This window comes from Takifugu flavidus, chromosome 1 (genome assembly GCF_003711565.1).
Source record: "Takifugu flavidus isolate HTHZ2018 chromosome 1, ASM371156v2, whole genome shotgun sequence".
Taxonomy (NCBI): domain Eukaryota; kingdom Metazoa; phylum Chordata; class Actinopteri; order Tetraodontiformes; family Tetraodontidae; genus Takifugu; species Takifugu flavidus.
The window spans coordinates 18,065,168-18,085,086 of NC_079520.1; the positions used below are offsets into that span (position 1 = coordinate 18,065,168).

General features: G+C 43.0%; 1 protein-coding gene across 1 annotated transcript in view; it reads left to right on the plus strand.

The window, feature by feature from the left end:
- The first annotated feature begins 18,900 nt into the window (after positions 1-18,900).
- The window catches only part of bahcc1b (BAH domain and coiled-coil containing 1b), a 51,129-nt gene continuing 50,110 nt past the window's right edge, over positions 18,901-19,919 (plus strand). Inside the window, exon 1 of the mRNA XM_057034513.1 lies at positions 18,901-19,274. The gene's annotated coding sequence lies outside the window, so the exon portion shown is untranslated. The remainder of the gene's footprint in view (positions 19,275-19,919) is intronic.

Sequence of the window (19,919 nt, forward strand, 5' to 3'; positions counted from 1 at the left end):
TGTGTGAGTGAGTGTGTGTGTGTGTGTGTGTGTGTGTGTGTGTTTTACTTTATTGCAGACTTGTGTGTGTGTTTTACTTTATTGCAGACTCAGAATATAAAAATGAAACCTTTTTATATTAAATAACTACTTTTTCCACCATTTCCACCCAGGTGATTAATATTTTAAATTTCCTGCAAAAAGGGTTACTTTTTTTTCCCATTGTGAACTATATTTTAATTTTGCCCATTCCTTTTAGCTCAATTTCTAACAATGAATTATTCAAATAATCTTATTGTCCTTATGTGTGCATGTGTCAGAGTGTGCGTGCATATGTGTATGATCAGAGAGGTTAAGACAGGAAAACCCTGGCCATTGTGCACCAGTGACCCTTCAAAATCAATGTGACAGACTGCTTGATTGGCTGGAGGGTCCTGTCTCTCTGCACCTAATCCCTCAAGGTAGACCCTCAGCCAATCTTGCTAGTCCAGAGTGTGTGTGTGTGTGTCTGTGTGTGTGTGTGTGTGTGTCTTTCTGCAGCTAATCCCTCAAGATAGACCAAAGGCCATGGGACGGGGTATTAGTGCAGTTACAGGGGGTCAGGCCCGTGTGTGTGTGTTGTAAGTGTGTGAGACAGAGAAAGAGAGAGGGTTTGAGTGTGTGCAGTGCTTCACAGTAGTCCAATTAGAGGGCAGACAGTGTATATTTCTGCAGGACTCAGTCATGTGTGGAAGTGGTAGTTGATTTTTGGGTGGTTAGAAGGGGGCAAATTTTAGGGCAGATATGGACGGATAACCCGGTTGGGGCAAAATTAGAAGCAGGCATCTTGATTTGACCTCAGGCCCTCACTGTGACCTCAGGTCACTCTGATGGCGAGGGGCACAAAGCAGAGCGCTGACCCTGCACAGGTCAAGCATGCGGGCAACTGAATGGATGCCTTTGTGGGGGCCTGACATGCTGGCGATTTCCCATGAGCGCCAGGGGACTGTGTCGGCCTCAGAAACTGGACCTCAGTGCTGGTCCAGACAAGGTGCGTGTGTGTGTGGATGGATGGAAACCATAATTGATTTTTATTTATACTTCTGCCTGTTTGCTCTCCGATTATTGCTGACTGAAGCTCATAGACAGCCATCATTTTTATTTGCAGATACGTTATTTGGAATGTGTTAATTTGTGCGTATTGGAGAGACGGAGAGGCGACAGGTAAACACCCTTACAACTCCAGCCGATATTTAAACTGGACTCGAGCGCTTACATATGCCCAGTTTAAGTTTAAAAAAAAAGAAAGAAAACATAACAGTTTTCTTAATGCTCAAAAAGTTGACGTTACGGGAGCCGTGTTTTCTTTTGCTCGTGTGTCAGGGAGAGAGATGGGGCTTGGGTTCTTCTGTCCGCCTGTGGTCGTTGATTGTGCGCGTCTGTTAGCGCCTCCTTAATGAGTGCATGCACGCTGCCTCCAGTCCTGTGTGTGGCCCTCTGAGAGGGAGAGAGGAGCCCTCTGCTCCACTAATCACATTTAATTATCCACCAGCATTAGACGGCCTATGAATAGGGTTTTTAGGCAGGCCTCTCACACAGAAATTGGCTGCATCCAGCTGAACATTGCACACCTTTGTACTGCTGGCCCTGCTATATTCTATTAAGACTTTGTCATTTGACCATCAGTGGAGCACTGTGGTCCAGCACTAACAACTGGACTAATGCTACACATTAAAAAATGGGAACATAAAGGGAACAATAGGCGTTATCCTGGCTGAACAGCTTCCACATTAATGAAACAAATAGACCACGCATTATCCTCTGTCCACAATTGCACAGCACCTACAAACACAGATAAAGGACGTATATTCTCAAGAAAACCCTCTGCTTATCGGAGGTTTGGGAGAAACATTTGTGGGTGTTGCTTTTGGAGAGATGAAGTGGAATTTACTTTGTTAATCTCCGCGGGGGCGCTTACGCTGTGAAATCAATTAGGGGGCTGAGCACTTTTTAGATGACGGCCAGAAAACCAGAGACAGAGAGAGACGTAAATGTGCCTGTCTGATGGCGGGACGAGCGTTGTTATTAAAATTTATCATTATGTGTTGATGGAGGAAGGATTCTGCTCTCGCTTGTGTAAACCAGTTTAGGGTCAACACACCACAAGTTAGAGCGTTTACTCCCCAAACTAAACATCTGCCTGGGAAACTATGAAAACATTACAACATTTTTAATCTTTTTTTTTCCTCACAATCGCTATGACGACCTGGCTCTTTTTGCATCTGAGGTTACTCTCAGTTCTTTCTTGCTTTACAGCAGTAAAGCTAAAACAATACATATCAATCCACATACATAAGTTACATACTTCTGGAACACACACGCACATGCACACACAGGGGTGTGTGTGCAGTGAATGGTGTGTTTGACTGGAGCAGAATGACTGTAGGGATTCATGCTGGCTTACCTCTATTAAAATCTGCTGTAAGGCTGACTGTGTACAGGAGTGCTGACATCCCTGCCCACCTCAGTGATCTACAATGTGTTTGTGTGCGTCAGCATCTGCATGTCTGCACTAAAACTTTACCTTTTCGAGTGATTTATAGCTGCAGTGAGTTAAATACACTATATGTGTGCGTTTAGGTGCGTTTACGTGATCGTTTTGTGAGGCAGCCTGTTCCCGGGGGTGTGCAGCTGCGTGCCCCACAGTTCCAGGTTTCTATGATTTTTGGGGTTTGGCACACAGAGGGGAGGAATTCCTTCACATTTGGTCAGAGACAGAGGAGTGTCTTACTGGTGTGTGACAGTCCAAGTGGGCTGCAACTGAAGGGGACTCAGTAAGTGGTGGAAACAGGCTGGGCCATATATCTGCCATGAACTGATGGTGCTGGAGAGGGTTCAGAGCCAGGAGAGATGGTGTTATCCCAGGTTCTCTCCATCCTCTTCCCTCGGTCCTTTATAACTGTCTGGGGCTGCACAGCCAGAAAACAGTCCTTTCATTAGAAACTGTGCCCTCAGTGGCTCCCTGGTGCCACCAGCATCTTTAGGATTTCAGGAGTGACACTTATCACATTAACAGCCAGCTCCCCGCCCAACAAATATACCCATTATTCCTTTTTCTCTTCTGAATATTCTTTTTCCTGATAAAGACTAAAGATGTAACACGGTCTGGAAAGTCATGAGAAAGTTTTGGGTTTTTTTGCTGAATTCTACCAACAATAATCAGGATAACGCTGAAATGGCCCGATGGGAGAGTTCAGAAGTCATGCAGTGTCCATGTAACCAACAGTGTTGTTGCTTTAAATTAGCAAGGTAGAACCAGCCTGTCCATAAGAGACACCAGAAAATGGGGAAATGTCACACAGGCCTCAACGTCCCAGTAAAACTGTTGCTACTGACGATGTGCAGCTGCAGGTTCGGGATAATTACTCATCTTCCTCACTACAGAATGTGAGGGTGTGTGTGTGTGTGTGTGTCTGTGTGTGTGTGTGTGTGTGTGTTGATGCAAACACAGCAGAATCAGGCAGATAAACAGGAAAGATCTCTTCGGTTCTGGCAAATAAGCCCCAGACTTTCACTTGTCAGCACAAATGATTGGCCAACACAGGATCTCACATAAACACTCACCTCCAGCTGCACTTGTAAAGACAGATTTTCACACCTCGGCTCAGTATTTCTGACTGTTTTGCTCAAATGTAACATGAGGTCTAATTTATCAAGCCATTTGCATTCTTTTACACATTCCTCCCATTTTCTTGAAGGGTATACTATCCTCCTTCACTCTCTCTTTTCACATGCTTTCCCCGCCTCTTCTTGTTCTCCCTTCCTCTTTCTTTCTTCTGTTCTCATCGAAATTCAGCCATGCAATTCCCTCTCCAAGGACACCATTGATCTCTCCCCTTCCTGCGTGTTTTAGGAGCACAGACAAGAGGAAAAGGAGGAAAAGGACGGACAAGAGAGGGATGGCTGGACAGAAGGAGAGATAGGGAGACGGAGGGAGGAACGGGAAGCAGAAAGAGAAAGGGAGAAAGGGTTAAAAAAATTGGGGTTAGGGGGCGAGTAAGACCCCTCAATAGTGGCTTGAGAAGAAAAGACACGGGCTTTCCTCGTGATCACATCTTTCTGAAGCACAGAAAAACAAAAGAGCAGCTATTTAGTGCAGCTCGCACATAATGGCCACTTTTATTTGCTTTTGTCCATTTAGCTCCTGCCAAAGACTCTTCAGTGTGTTGGCCAAAAACAGGAACCCGAGGTGTTTTATACAAAAGCCTCCCCTCCTCTATATGCAAGTGCTATTTATTTATTTATTTATTTGCTCAAATCCAACTCATAGAAGCTCCAAAATCACAGAAGCCCCAGAAAGAGCCTCCACATCTTAACATGTGGGCACATTTAGACGTGACCTGTCTCCAGTCAACCCCCTCCCCCGCGCCCCTCAGACCAGGACGCATACGCAACCCCCCCTCCTGCCCCCCCTTCCCTTCCGACATCAGAAAGGTCAGTAGTGCCATCCAGGCTGTGACAAAGATGACCCCCGGCTCCGTCCTGGGGCCAGCCCAGTGACCAGACCAGTCCTCTCTCTGGGTTCACCAATGACCTTTAGCAGAGATCTTTCATTGCTACCAGACCTTCAATGGCAGTTAAAGTTTCTTTCTAAAATTAATAAAGATGGCTTTATACTACCAACACTGTTACTACCTAATACACGTGATCCTAAATTGTTACTATGAAAGACAATTTAAAAAAACAGAAATTCACACAGCCTTGTTTTGCAACAGGTTTAACAAAATAAAACATTTTCTCTTCTACCTCACTGAATATCAAATATATTGCCCCCATGTCATTGCCCCCATGTCATTGCCCCCATGTCATTGCCCCCATGTCAATTTTTCAAAAATAAATTATCTTACAAATAACATATACTAATTTAAATGTATAAATCTTCTATTTAAAAAGCTTCTATTTAAAACATATAAACAATGCAGAAGTGGGGATATAAGGAGTAAATATAATATTAAAGAAAGTAAAATAAATTAATTCCAATTAATAATGTTCACCCCCATATTAATAATTTTTGGATATATACTTTTTTTAAATCTTTTTTAATTAAATTATTGAATTTGCAGGAAATCTACATGTTCAAACAATAGTCTGGAACAGCTGCTTTAAAACAACATATGAAGACGCTCATTAAAACTGTTAAGCACTGGTTTTGTATCGGCCCAGAATCACAGTTGCAGAATGTTTCATGTTTCACATCCACTTTTTTCCCGTTCATTAAAAAAAATAAATTAAATTAAATTCTCTGAAACATAACTAAAAAAAACAGGCTGTGAAATGGTAACTTTTGACTCTTCTGTGTGTGCTGACAGTAACGTGACAGATGCCCTTCTGGCCCTGGGCTTGATGCCTTCAGTCAGGGGCCTCTGAGCCTCCTGCATTTAAAAACAAATAAGCTGCCATATAAAGATCATCCCTCATTTCTTCTGTAGTCATTCAGAGCCTTACCCCCTGCTGAGACACACACACGCACACACACACACACCACACACGCACACACACACACACACACACACACACACGTACATACACACATCTGGAATATGTGTGTGTGTGCAATGTTTTCAAGGTGTGCGTATGTGCACACGTGCGTTCACACACACAGACCTATATTCCAGATGAGAACATCTGTAAGGGATTTGTACAGTGAGATGATACCCAATAACAAATAATGTGAACATTTGAAACTCATTTTAGTCCCCCTCAGTGACCCCAGCTAAGGTCAAAGTGCCATGTGTGCTCATGGGATGATAGGTACAAGTGAGCTACTAAAAAAAGAGAGAGCTACACAGAGAGCGAGAGAACATTTATTCTGCGTCGACGTATTATTCATGGATGTCGATGATGTGACAAATCTCAAAATCCGACAGGCGTTCCCAATTCCCAGTTATATTCTGACCTTGCCTCTTGTCTCATCTCTAATCCCACAGCAGACCCTGTTTTTAAAGAATAAAAACTATTCTCAAAAACACTCAATCAAATCTCACTTCATCTCGACACTTTTAATCGCAGAGACCCTTTAATTGGTTTAGTTATCAAATTCAAATGATTCAGGGTCAGACCTCTTGTCCAGTCTGAGTGTGGTTCAGTGGGGGACCAGTAGGGGGGGCAGTGGATCGTCCATTCGAAAATTTTCCACTCGCTTCCCTGATCGCGCCGGTCAAAGGTCAGCAAACACAAAAAACAACCTTGTAAAAGCACCAGGCGTTCCAGTTGGGCTGATTCAGGATTTAACACATTAAAAATGAGAAGGAGGTCTGATGCAACTATCTCAACTGAAGTTCTTCCCCTCCTCTCTGCCTCCTCTGGATGGCCTGTTGCATATTTGGTTGTTGTCATGGCAGTGGCTGTTTGTTTGACAGCGTGATGGGATCATCAGTTATGTCACCTGACCTTACTCTGAACCCACACACCCATTTTTAGTGTGATGTCATTCCAAACCAGACACCTTTTAACTTCAAGCTTATGCATGATTTGCATGGGTAGAGGAATGCAGAAAATTGTGTGTGTGTGTGTGTGTGTGTGTGTGTGTGTGTGTGTGTGAGAGAGAGAGAGAGAGAAAGACAGAGATTTATGTAGGTAGAGATGAGGCTGAAAATGGGGGGTGGGATACATGGTATATGACATGCATGTCAGCTATGGGGGAGGTGGAGTAAACCTGACCCTGCCACGTACACACACACACAAGAAAAAAAACACATGAGGAAGCCTACACACCTTCATCTTACACACCACATCTGGTTTGGCCATTGGTTTAATTCTGAAATTGACGTAGGCCTACCCCTCCTCCAACATATACTCAAACACACACACACACACACACACACAACACACACACTCACATCAATTCTCCCCGCTCCTCACCTCTGTCTCTATCACGGGCAAAGTAAACCCAGCATGTTAGAATGATGAATGGTCTATCCTGGAACACACATGCACACACACACACACACACACACACACACACACACACACACACACACACACAGTATGTTACAGCAGAGAGTACATGTCAAACAACATACATAAGTTACCTAGTAAGGCACTAATGAGCACATGTTGAGTGTTTAGGAACTTGTCGTATTAACACACACACACACACACACACACACCACACACACACACACTCACACACTCACAAACACACATACACAGTCTTTCTTTCATCCCTGTCCGTCCCACTATCTTTTCCCCCCTCTTATTTTCCTGGTGACCTCACAAGCCTCCTTCCTTCCTGGTTGACACACATCTCCTCCTAACAGAAAAATACACTCACACATGCACAGATCCCGTGTGATCCTGACGTGCAGTGTGTGAGATTATTACTGTATTGGAGCGTATCTTTTCAATGGACTCCAGGACTCCATTGTCACACACACACCTGCAGGTAATGAGCCTATATTCACTGTGTGCTTTGTGTGAAAAGGGACCATGTAAACACAATGAGTGTGTGTGCGTGTGTGTGTGTGAGTGAGAGAGAGAGAGAGAGAGAGAGAGAGTAAATTTATTTAGACATATTTTTTTATAAGTTTAATAATTTTCAATGTGCAGCTTTTGAATTTTAACACAAAAATTGAGTGTCTATTTTATGGTTTTAATGTCACAAACAGCATATTTGTCTTCCATGCCCAGCTCGGCTACAGTATAGCTGACCTGGGGGAGTCGGAAATCTGCCACTGGAAATGTTAAAACTGCAGGTGGTCCACAACCAATTAAATAAAGCATTAGTGTGCATCTTTTTAGGACACGCACACACAAGAGGAAGAATAAAGCCCCTGAGATGCACAAAGAGCGTAACAAAAGAGAAAAGCGATGATTCCCCCCACTGCCCCCCCACCCTGTAATGTTGAGAAAATGTAAGCAAAAAAAAAATACATTTTTTTTTCATTTGCTGTCAAAACATTTGTAGTGGAATTAAACATATGGATGCCACAGGCAAAGTGAGGGTTGGAATATATTAGAGCTCCACGATGTTGCACTCGCCCTCCAGTATCTGACACTGTTCAGAGAGATTAATGGAATAAAAGAGGGGATGACTGTGTGTGTGTGTGTGTGTGTGTGTGTGTGTGTGTGTGTGGTGTGTGTGTGTGTGTGTGTGTGTGTGTGTGAGGTGAGGTGAGTATATCACTCTTTTTCTCAGGCCACTGCAGAAAATCAATATTTTTCTCCTCATTAGCCAGACATGTAAAGGAATAATTCCACCAAAACCTAAATATTAGCCTCTGTGAGCACCAATCAGACATTTGGTTTCATCAAACTCGCTTCTCTGCAATTGTAGTATTTGATTTGTTTATGAACCTCCTCCGAAAGGGTTTTAATTTTTATTAAAAACCCCAAACGGACACACGCTCTTTTTGTCCTACACCTGCTGAGCGTAAGTAGGCTGTCATTCCTCATTTCCAGATAACATTTTGCACCCAGTTCCAACATGTTTGCTTCCATCATGTCAACATGCTGGTGTCAAAATATAAAAAAAAAATTGAAAGGAAGCCCAAAGATTGTAATACATGGCGCTGACTTCTCTGCTCTGCTAGTGTGTTTCAGCACAGCAGGGTAATTGTAGACAGTATTGAGAGGGAGGAGGAGGAGGAGGAGGAGGAGGAGGAGGAGGAGGAGGAGGAGGAGGAGGAGGAATGAGCAGCTACGTTCACAAATGAATCATGTGCTTGTTGTTTTACGTGAACTGTGCATCTCAAAGGGAATACAGCCTGATGGGAAGGGTGTGTGTGTGTGTGCGTGTGTGTGTGTGTCACACCGTCACTTCAAATGTTCACGTTTTTGCAAGAACTCCAAAACTGCAACGCTCACTTCAACAATGTTTTAAAAAAACCTCTCTCTCGTATTCAGAATTATTCAAAATTCATTGTGGCGCTCACTTCTCCTTCAGGGGTGTTGCAGGCTCATATTCCCGACAGTCTGATGCCTCTGACGGTGAAAGGTTCGACGAGTGTGAGTCATTAAGAGCTTCACATGTTTACTCACACCTGGGTTAATTTTTATAACTCCAGATAGTCACGTCTACTTACACCCTGCACACTAAAATTGCTTAACTTCTCGGCATAAAGTGTGAAATTGGTGAGATGGTTGCTTTTTTTTTTTTTTTTTTTTTGGGGAGATTTTCAAATCATACCCACCTGGAGGTGTTGTTCAGGGGTAGAAGGTGAAAATGAGGGCTGCACTTCATCCGGTCACCGAGTGAAATGAAATCCGTTTAAGCGACAAACTGACATTTTTCACAGATTTATTGTTTTAACTTCCTGGATGAATAGGTCTGTGATACTGGAATACTGCTTTTAAACATCATTTGAGCATTGCCTGAAGAACAGGTTCAAATATCCACAGGAATAATCTTTTTTATCATGTAATTACCTTTATATTTAAGCAATCAGTCCATATTGTATAACCTGGCTGAAGGAAATACAAATGAATGATTGTGAACATTTAGAGAAAATTATTTATAATGCACTGTAAGTAAAGGTCCCCCTCCCCATCCCTCCCATTTTAATTATCATTGTTTCCACTGTTTACTGCTAAAACAACTTTTACTGTGCTAATTTCATGCCAGACAATCATAAGAATGACTTTGTGTTCTTCGTGAAAGCCGTGGCGGCATCTTTATTTTGCGCGGCGAGCCCGTCCATTCTCTGTAACAGTGTGTCAGTTTATAGTACGACAGGGTTTGACCTTAAACATGTGTTTTTGAGAAATAAAACTGGCTATTTGAACAGGAATTTCCTGACAAAGACGTGCGCCCACCCCCACCCAGGACCAAATTTGATAAATGTGGGCCCATGCATATTTTACATAACGATTCTGTCTATTATTGCAATTTTAGAGATCCCACAGTGTGAGAACGACGACCAATTTATCATTCATTGCAGTAAGTCGCAGCAGAGACTGCATTTAATTGAGTTTGTATTGTATTTCTTAGCTGGGTGCCTTCTCGCGATGGAGGTGGTGGAGATTCTCTCTACGGCCATCCCAGCGCTGGCGGGGGGAGGTGGGGTGTCGAGGAAGGGTGGGGGCAAGAGCGGAGGGGGGAGGGGGGGGGGGGGTGAAGAGAGGAAAGGCCGAGCCCCCCACCCCCTCCTCCACGCCTGTGTCTTCCCAAATAATCAACTGGTAGCGAATAATTGGCATCTCTCATGTAAAGTAGGCTGCGGATTCGCAACAAAACCCGAACATTTGTGTGTGAATGCGTTTGCGGCGCCGTTTACAATGGCGGTGATGGGAAGATAAAATAAAGCAAACAATTGCAACCGCCACTCCGGTGTATACAAAAGACGGGGGTTGCAAGTATTTGCGATTAATGAAATAAAGGAATGAACTTTACCTACACGGGTATCTTATTTCTCGATGCAAAACTAAGCGCTACTGTTGGTTTGGGGAACGCCTGCGTGGTTAAGATCGTCCCAAACATTTTTGCTCCAGCCTATGCCTAGGCACCACTTTGTTAATTTGCGTTTTAATTGTCTGAGATGTAATTACAGAGCTATGAATGGGCTGTATTAAACCCATCGATGTTGTAGGATGATCATTCAGATCGTTGAGTTTTTGTGGCCTCGACTGGCTGCAAAAATTACCTCTGTGCGCCTGCTGATGCATCCGGACACGTTTCACTTTCTGAACAAAATAACTACAGTTGCCTCTTATGTGGTTTAGCCTTTTTCAGGTTAATGTTCACACTCATGAACAAGCAAACACACACACACGCACGCGAGAGTAGTTTGTCTTGCAAATGTTTAATAATTCAAGCAGCACATGGGACACAAATGCAGGCAAAAGGTATTTTTGTAAGCAAATAGGCTTCAACTGAAAATATCAAATCCTATGGCGATTTCTTTAAAACCTAAGCCATGAATAAATGTGACAAAAATAAAAATTATGATAGACATCGCACAACAAAGCAGACTATATATAGCAAATATTTAATTTAGAAAAACAGCTTTTTCTATTGAGCCAGCTAAGACACATCATAAATATAAAAAATCCCAAATAATTCGACCAGTACACAGCGCGTAAAACACAACAATCTACAGAAATGAACAAGTTGAATTTTATTTTTTTAATAATAGAAATCTTTGATGTGCGTTTGGAGCCGTTTTATTCACTGGTTAATTTTGTAGATCTGAATGTTATGGTTATTATCCTGCGCTTTATTTAACAATTATTTAAATGAATTTTTTAAAAAAATCAATTAAATTACTTGTATTTTCTTGTGTTTATTATTACCGTTGTTAAGCGTCATATCAGATGACAGAAAAAAATCAGAAAACGGATTATTAATGGTTCAGTCTCGAGTGTCTCAGCCTGCGGAAGCCTAACGATATATTTTCGGTGATCCTGTAATATTGTTATTATCGCCTCATCGTGCTGCCACAGAAAAACTGGCCGTCCTGCTGCAGTCACGTTGAATCAGCGTCAAACTACTGACGCTCTCTCTCTCTCACACACATCACACACACACACACACGCACACACACAGGTTCTGAAAATTAGCCAAACATAGGAAAAGACTTCTTTACGACAAGCTGTTTTCATTTTCAGTTATGGAAGAATATCGACAAATGACCCGAGAGAGCAAGCGAACCTTTATGCCTTAAAGAGAGAATGGAAACACAGATAACGTATTTACCGATAAATAAGCTGCTGTCCATCACAGTAAAGCTAAAAGCGACCGAATCACGGCGGAATTACAGAGAACAGACTTGATCCTCTACCTTTATATCTGCTTTGCTGTTTTAAGAAAAGGTTCATTATTAAATCAGTCGACTTACGGGTCTGACCTTTATAACTGGACACAGAAGAGACCGTTTTTCGCTTTATAAAAGCTTCTCCAAAATTATTATTATTGGGCCTTATATTATATTTTACATTAGAATATTAATTTTCTAAATATTAGGTGTGTATGCACATATTTTGATTTGAGCACACACACACACACACACACACACACAAATCTAATTTTGCTCAAAACCACACCGTTTTTCTTTGGAATAAACGTCAAAAATATTAATTTATGGAATACCAAAATAATTACAATTGCAGTATTTTATCATAACGATTTGATTACGTTATTTAGAAATATTATTTATATACTACACTATTATGTATTATAACGTTTAATTATATATATTCCATTAAAACAGTGGACGTTTTTTATTTAATTAATTTAAAAATAAATCAGCTATTTTAAGTTTGTAAAGTACAAGTATCCTTTAGCAAACTTTAGTTTTAAAGCACGGTACTTATAAATTGTAATCCTACATCAGTTACATATTTAATGCTTATTTATTAAAACAATTTAAATTCGTAAAAGGTTTCTTTAAATATAGCCTGTCAGTGTCACACAATCTCAAAACTTTTTAAAATATTTGACAAAAAAAATCCAAAATATATAAATACCTCACCTTTTCCATTAAAAATAGAAAGAAGGACAAAATTACAAAGGTTTCCTCCAAATATCCTTTCTTCTGCATTCGTCCTTATTCTTCTTCGGCGGGTTTAAGCGTAACATGAGACGGCAGCGTGGCCGCAGCCCTCCTGCAGCAAAAATAAATCTCATATGCAAAGAAGGCTTTTGAAAATGGCGCCCTGCCGCAAACGGTTCCCTGTCAGAGTAAAGGAGGAGGGAACGAAAGGCGTGCATGCGCGTCGAGCGCAGTCGGTATGTAGTCCCTGCCCCCCTTGTCGAATGTTGCATTTGAATATAATGTAAATCTTCTTCGGTATTTGCCGGTAAAGCCCCGCACTTTAACCCCCACTCGTTTTTCTCCCTAACAGAATGTCAGTACGACCAGCGGAGCATCGTTTCGTGCCATTACGCATCGGATATAAATACGCGGAGCTCCGAGTCCTCCCATCCCCCTCTACTTCAGTCTTCTGAGCTTTAGGTCGTTGCTCCTGTGATTTTCGCGTGGAATCGAAAGCCGCGGTGCACACATATGATCGCTTCCCGGTTGCTTTCTCGTCTTCACCCGGTCCTTCGCTTCGTTGCCCGTTTTGGCGCAGCGCGAACCGTCACCATATTTACGCACCGCCATTTCGGTGCGCAGGGAGGCAGAGAGCCCGTGTAACCGCGCAGTCTATCCAGCAGCTGGGGCTTCCAGGGGAGAACAGTGAAGTGGGGATCTCTCTCTCCCGCTCTCTCTCTCTCTCTCTCTCTCTCTCTCTCTCTCACTCTCTCTCTCTAGCTCCCCCTCGCGCTCTCTCTCTCCCTTTCTCTCTCCTCCACGTCGGAGCAGAGAGGGAAGAGGAGGGGGAACGCACGAGCTGATAACTGGAGGGAGCCCCAGCGTGCGCGTAGGCATGTGTGAGTGCGTGCACATCATAATCGTTGCTAGGAAATCCTTTCTCTGGCTGTCTGAAGGACGTTCCGCATACAGAATGAAGTCACAGCTGCTAAAAAGACCAAAAATCAAGTAAATCTAAACTTTGCTTTTTTTCCTCTTCATGGCGTAAAAGTTATGCATTTGTTTATCACTGTAAAAATGTGCGCTCAATATGTCTACACTATATGAAAACTTAAATAGCAAGAATTGATTCAGAGTCGTGCATGTGCTGGTGGTATTTTCAGATAAATCACTCTTGGCTTGCAGAGCAGTCAGTCCTCACCTATATAAATGCACCCCTGAGGGCAGCAGATTTATCTGCGAGAGGACGGTTCACCTCCCTCAAACAAACCTCCTTCCCATCCTCTGTTACTCCTGTCCCCTCGGTCTGGAGATGGATGGACCGTGTCCCCTTTGTCTCGATGCAAATGGACTTTAACCCCAAATTAATGGATAACTCCCCAAGAAAGCCCAATAATACTCTCCCCCCCCCCCCCCCCCCCCCCACACACACACACACAAACGCACTATTTACCTTGTAGGCTTCTGATTTGTCAGCACAAAGGTGACTTTAGATGGGTGTTTAAAAGTTTGTTAACCCTTTGGTATTTTCAACATTCCTGCAGAGGAAGCTCTCTTCATAACACAGCCAATGATGACTTCCCTTATTCATGATGCAACCGGTACTGCAGAGATATGAACCTTTATCAATTTTAGTTTACCATAGCTGTGAATGTTCAGGATATGATCTTTTCAAGAAGACCACAGATGCAGGAGTTCAGTGTGTAGCTGGGTGCAGCAGTAGGGTTGTACATCTGATCCCCCATTAGCTGTGGTGCCACGCTGCTCGGCAACATTACCACAGCACTAAAATTTTATTTGCACCCACAACCCGCTCATTCATTGCTTCAAAGTGAGCGAGGCCTGTGTATTTAGGGACAAGTGCACGTGCATGCGCTGGTATTTTTAGAAACAATAAATCCACACATATACCTGTCAATGATACGGAGCCCGGATCGCTCGGAGTCTGTTGCAGATGGAACAGTATAATATACGTGAGAATGTATCTGGAGAAATGGCCACTTGTTGCTGGAGAGGAAGGCAGAGAGACAGTAAGAGCTGCAACGATTTCATCTGAGTAAGATGGATGTTTTAATGCATCCGCTTTGTGTAAAGCCCTCTGCAACATGCCATATAAACATATCTGTCTTCCGCTATGGTTGTTATTGATGGGAAAAGGTGATGAAGTGGCAGGTCTGCCTGGAGATGGTCAGTATGTACTCCACATACACAGTAAATACTTCTGCATTTCTTTCTACTGTTGAAAAAAAGAGCTTGGTCTCCCTTTCTGTTTTGAGTAAGAGGAGGTCTGTATAATCTGGGTGATTAACTCTGGCCTGATGAAACCAAACAGAGATTAAAGGTTTTTCTTAGAGCAACATTTGGTTAAAATAAAATGAGCCACAGAAGTATGTTGGTTATGATGGTTAAAGTCTGTACGAGGCCATAAACAGCGCCACTTTTTCCTCAAATGTCGTTCACTTCCTTTACTAAAATGTCAATAATTTGGACTCATTTTTTTCCCTTTTTTGTTTCGTTACAGATAATCACATTACCTCATCATCCACTGGTCTCATGATCAACAGCGGAGGCACACATGCGGTTCTTGTTGAAGCAAACTAGACAGTTGGTGCACATGGTGCACATGTTGGAGAGAATGAGATGTGGAAGTTGCACCATTATCCAAATTTCACACTTTTGTTCTGCAAAGGAGGCTGTTGTGAAGCACTCGTATAGATTTACTAACTGCAGTGGAACAACGCTCATAAGCAACATCTAGGTCGTACCAGAAGTGAGGGGTAGATCAAAGGAGGGTGGGGCTGATCTCTGACCTCTCAAAAATGGGCTTTGACACACACTTCTCTTTTCTTCTCCCAGGCAACAGCCACTGTGGAGACCACATGATTCTCCAGGCCATGTGATGCTGGTACAGATGTGAGGAGGAAAAAATATAGGAAGAAAAGAAGTTTTTTAGTGAACGATTGGAAGAGGAACAAGGGTTGGGGCCGAGGGAGGGGGGGGGGGTGATACAGAGAACAAGCAAATGCATCAGCCGACCAAGAGGAGGAGGAGGGGGTTGTCACAAAGATAGCTTTGTTTCTGTCCTGGCTGTTGCATTAGCAGCTGCAAAAAAAATAGAGGCAAACGGATAGATGGATGGATGAAAGCCTGGCATGATGTTGAAGAGATATCTCTGTTTGTCACTGTGGTTTAATGCTGCTTCATAGAATATGCATACCTGCCATAACCCATAAGAGAGAGCCCAAATGTGCATAGCAGATTCAGGATAAAGGCCCCGCTGTGCATCCTGATGTAACTTGCTTTTATGACTGATATGCATTACATTGTGAGAAAGGATTTAAGAATTTGGCACTCAAGCAAAGAGCCGTTTCCCATGATGCTTTGCTCTCTTAGATCACCCGTTTGTGGCTGGCTCACCTTTGGAGTCCCAGTGTCACCACAAACTTTAAAAAAGGGCGCGCATGTCTCTATCTGCACCCATTTATCTGCATTTGCGCGCGTCTGTGCGCTGCATTCAGGGCCACCACTTTTCTCCAGAAATTCATGTAAACGGCACAACCAGCACCTTCTATTGGTGCAGTGGCACCTTGAAGTGTTTTCCGTTTTCCTAGGAGGGACTGGACTCAAATTGGAACCAGAAACGAGTTTCGCATCTGATTCTTAACCTATCACAGCTGTGTCACAAACACACACATATGCACGCACGTTCACTTTACGGATCCACACACACACACACACACACATGCACGTATGCATGTAGCGGACAAGCAGCAGGCTGCAAATACTGTTAAAAGGGAGCAACCTCATTACACACAACAAATAAAAGGGATCATATCTGGTGGGGGAATCTCACAAATGTCTGTATTCATCAATATCATCTGCAACATTTTGAAATGAACATCTATCCCATTATTTAAAAAGATAATGCCATAAAACAAACCTGTAACAACCACCCAAAACGAGCATGATAAGTGTTGCATATATAACCTGGAGAATCCTGTTGTGAAAATCACCTGATACCTCAGATGGTATCTCACTGAGGTGTCTTTACCCAACACAGGCAGAGGCTTGAGAAGAGAAGGAGACAGTATTTTGCACCCTATTCCCTCTCAGACCTTTAGCAGTAAACTGTTTTTCTTCTGGGGTCTTTGTAATGAGGTCGCAGGTGATGATTCCAGTGCCACAGTGCCGTCCCCCTTCAAAGCTGAAGTGACAGCATGTAAGTGCCGATTTGCCGACGGTGTGCTTTTACACTGTGAAGTACATAGTAGTTATGAGTGTCCATCCCTGATGAATCAGCCCTGATGGCTTGTTCCATCAGATAACAGAAAAAAGATGAAAAGGCCAAAATCTAACATAAAGGCTCAGTTTGCTCACATGGCTGCAATAAATATCTCTTTTTAAATTAATATGAAGACTAATATAATGACCCAGTATGATAAAAATACAACAGCACAGCCACATTGAATCAGTGGGCATATTTTGGCTCGGTGGGTGTGGTCCAATAAGGCCCCTCCCACTCCCTCCTCAATCTTTTAAAACCTCTGAAATGCATAGGCATAACCACAGTGGAAGGATTTATGTTTGCATTGTTGCTTTTGGTCACTGGAGAGTTTCTATTTTCCAAACAGTATGATTAGTTGCAGCAATGGTTTGGAACCTTCATAATAAACTTAAAGCTCTGCTGAATTGGGAGACTGTTTAGGTGGATCTTTGGGCTGGACCTGGTTCTTGTTGTCTGAAGGAAACTGCTGCTGTCACAGTCCACTACTTTTCAAAATATAGAGCGTATTTGTGGAAAGCGTTGGCTTTTTGTTTGGAGCTTATTGTGACATTTTGGAATTTGGGGCCTTTTAAATGTATTTGCTTTGTGTTATGTGGCCCCACATAAATAACCCATATGTTGTTGTGTCTAAAGATTCTGCAAGAATTATGAATAATGCATAACATCTGGGATGATGTGGATTTGCAGCAGACGTCAAGCCTAAACTGTAAACATAAAAAAGAATGAACATGGTTGGGAAAATAATAGAAACTGAGAGTTTGAAAAAAAATAATAAAGTAAATCATTTTAAAAGCCATATTTTCTTTAAAGTGCATATTTTTTTCCAACAGGAAACAGAACCAAACAAATTACGCAGACTAATTACGGCAGTTAAGCTGTTGTAGGGTGAATTTCCACTGCACTAAAATAAATTGAAAGAAATCTGTTCTTCATTTCGTAGAGACCCTCTGTACTCGCCCGTCGGGGCGCCCGAGGGGACTCGCACTCATATTTGGCCGTCCTCCTGCCTTCCTTCCTCCCTCTACACAACCCTGCAGGGCTCCCGGCCCCGCTTCTGTCTGGAACGTGGTGAAGCAGGGGTTAACGCGCTGGTGACGTGTGCTCCCGAAGCAGTGACCCACGGGGGCAGCCAGTAGGGGCTGCAGGGGGAGAAGAAGAGGAGAAACCACGGGCTGAGGTCCCGTTTGGGAAACAGAGAGGAAGACTCCAATGCGTACCGTTTGTGTAATCATCTCCAAGCCGCAACTCGTTTCTTGCGCATTCGTTTCCAAGCTGTGCTATTTTACCCGTCTCCACGGAAACGCATTGTTTTGTGTTTGTACGTGAGTGTGCCTGTGCTCGTTTTTACATGAGTGTGCTTGTCTGCTGGACATTTGTGATCATTTCATTGTCCGCTACGTCCGGACCAGGCCGAGCGCTGCTCGAAAGGGAGCGCGCGACTCACACACTTCACTTTTACGCATAAACTTAGGAGGCCTTTTGGGACTCTGCGCACAGAACTGAGGTGTATTTTAAAGGTACATGTCAGTCCGTCTCAGAACCAAATGCCCCTACGGCTCTGCAGCAAAAAGCCTTCACAGTGAGTGTGTATGATAGTGTTTATTTACAAAAAAGATTATTTAAATTGAGCGCCATTTAAGTCAATATCCGCCAAACTTCTGGTAAAAAGAGACAGAATTGTCCCCAACAGAGGCTAACGGCGCAACAAACTTTTCCATAAGGTAAAGCCTGCGTCAGTGTGGCCCTCACGTGTGCGTGCACACATAGGCTATAACTGTATAACAACATATGTTCACTTTGATAAACCTCTGTGCATTTATCATCCTATGAAAAAAGAAACAATGGATATGGGCTTTCTGCAACCCCCGCTGGATGAAGTCGGTTCAGCTCCATCATAAATACAAACAAAGCAGCAGAGGCCAGAAGAAAAATCGGTGTGTGGGACAATTCTTAGGCTAGCAGGTCTGTCTTTGTCGGTAAGATGGTAGTATGGGTTCCCGGCGTGAGTTCTATACATGCTCGGTAATGCCCTTTTACCCCTTGCCTTGAATTTAGGGGAGACACACACACACACACGCACGCACACACACACACGCACACACATGGAAGCTCCCCTTTACACGAGGCGGGAGAGGGGGAGGGAGATACAGAGAGGGAGAGATAGTGTGTGTACGGGGGAAAGAGAGGACGAGAGCGAGAGGGAAGGAGAGTTTCTCCATCAATTTTCTGTTTAATGTCAGCGCACCGGTTCCATTGTGGGGGAGAGAGGACGCGTCAGCCGGGCATAAATTTGCAGTAACAGTATCATGGAGACTCAGATCCGCAGGATCCGGGGTTAGTCGGGAAAGCCCCTCAGTGGATGAACTCAGTTAAAGCGAAAGGAAACGGAGATTGAAGGTGAAACGTTTGTACGCGCGCTGCTTCGGAAGAAGCGAGTGTGGAGACGCGTTTTCACCACACATTTCAGAGGAAGAACTTTATTTTTTTAAGACATTTTTAATTAACTGGAAAAATGCTGTCTGCGAATACAGTTTTCTGGCAGAGGGACGACAGTTTCATAGGTAGGTGTTGCATTTCGTATTATTTAATTGTTAGTATGTATGCAGCTGACCCTACAAAAATTAATTAGGCATGTTTTTTTTAATATATTTTTATGCGAATTTTCCTCGTAAATACTTGGAAAAAAAACTTTGAATTTACTTCGATCGTGTCGATGCAATGTTTAAAACGTTTTTGTGTCTGAAAGCAAACTGACCCCGAGGTTAAATGGGAGCCTCGACTTTCTAAATGCGGGCTGGAACACGATAAAAAGTTCGCTTGAACAATTCTTTAGCGCCTCCAACAACCTGAAATCGGGCTCTGGCGAAAATGTTCTTACTATTGGCAAATCTAAGAGGATGGACACTCGGCGACTGGACGTCATGGTATTTTGATGTTTGGGTTTACGTGAGGGGACATATGCCAACACCAACGTAGGTACACACACACACACACACACACACGCGCGTATATGGGTTCATTTTATCTTTTGGCACAGCGGCAGTAAGTGTGAATTAGTGTATGAGATCACACACACATGCACGCATTTTCAGGTATTTACATTGGATAAAAGTGGAAACAAAATGGTTGGGAAGGCCTTCTGATCCTCAAATTTCAACAATCAAAGAGGTTATAGAAAAGTTTCCAATCAATCAGTTGTTTCTACA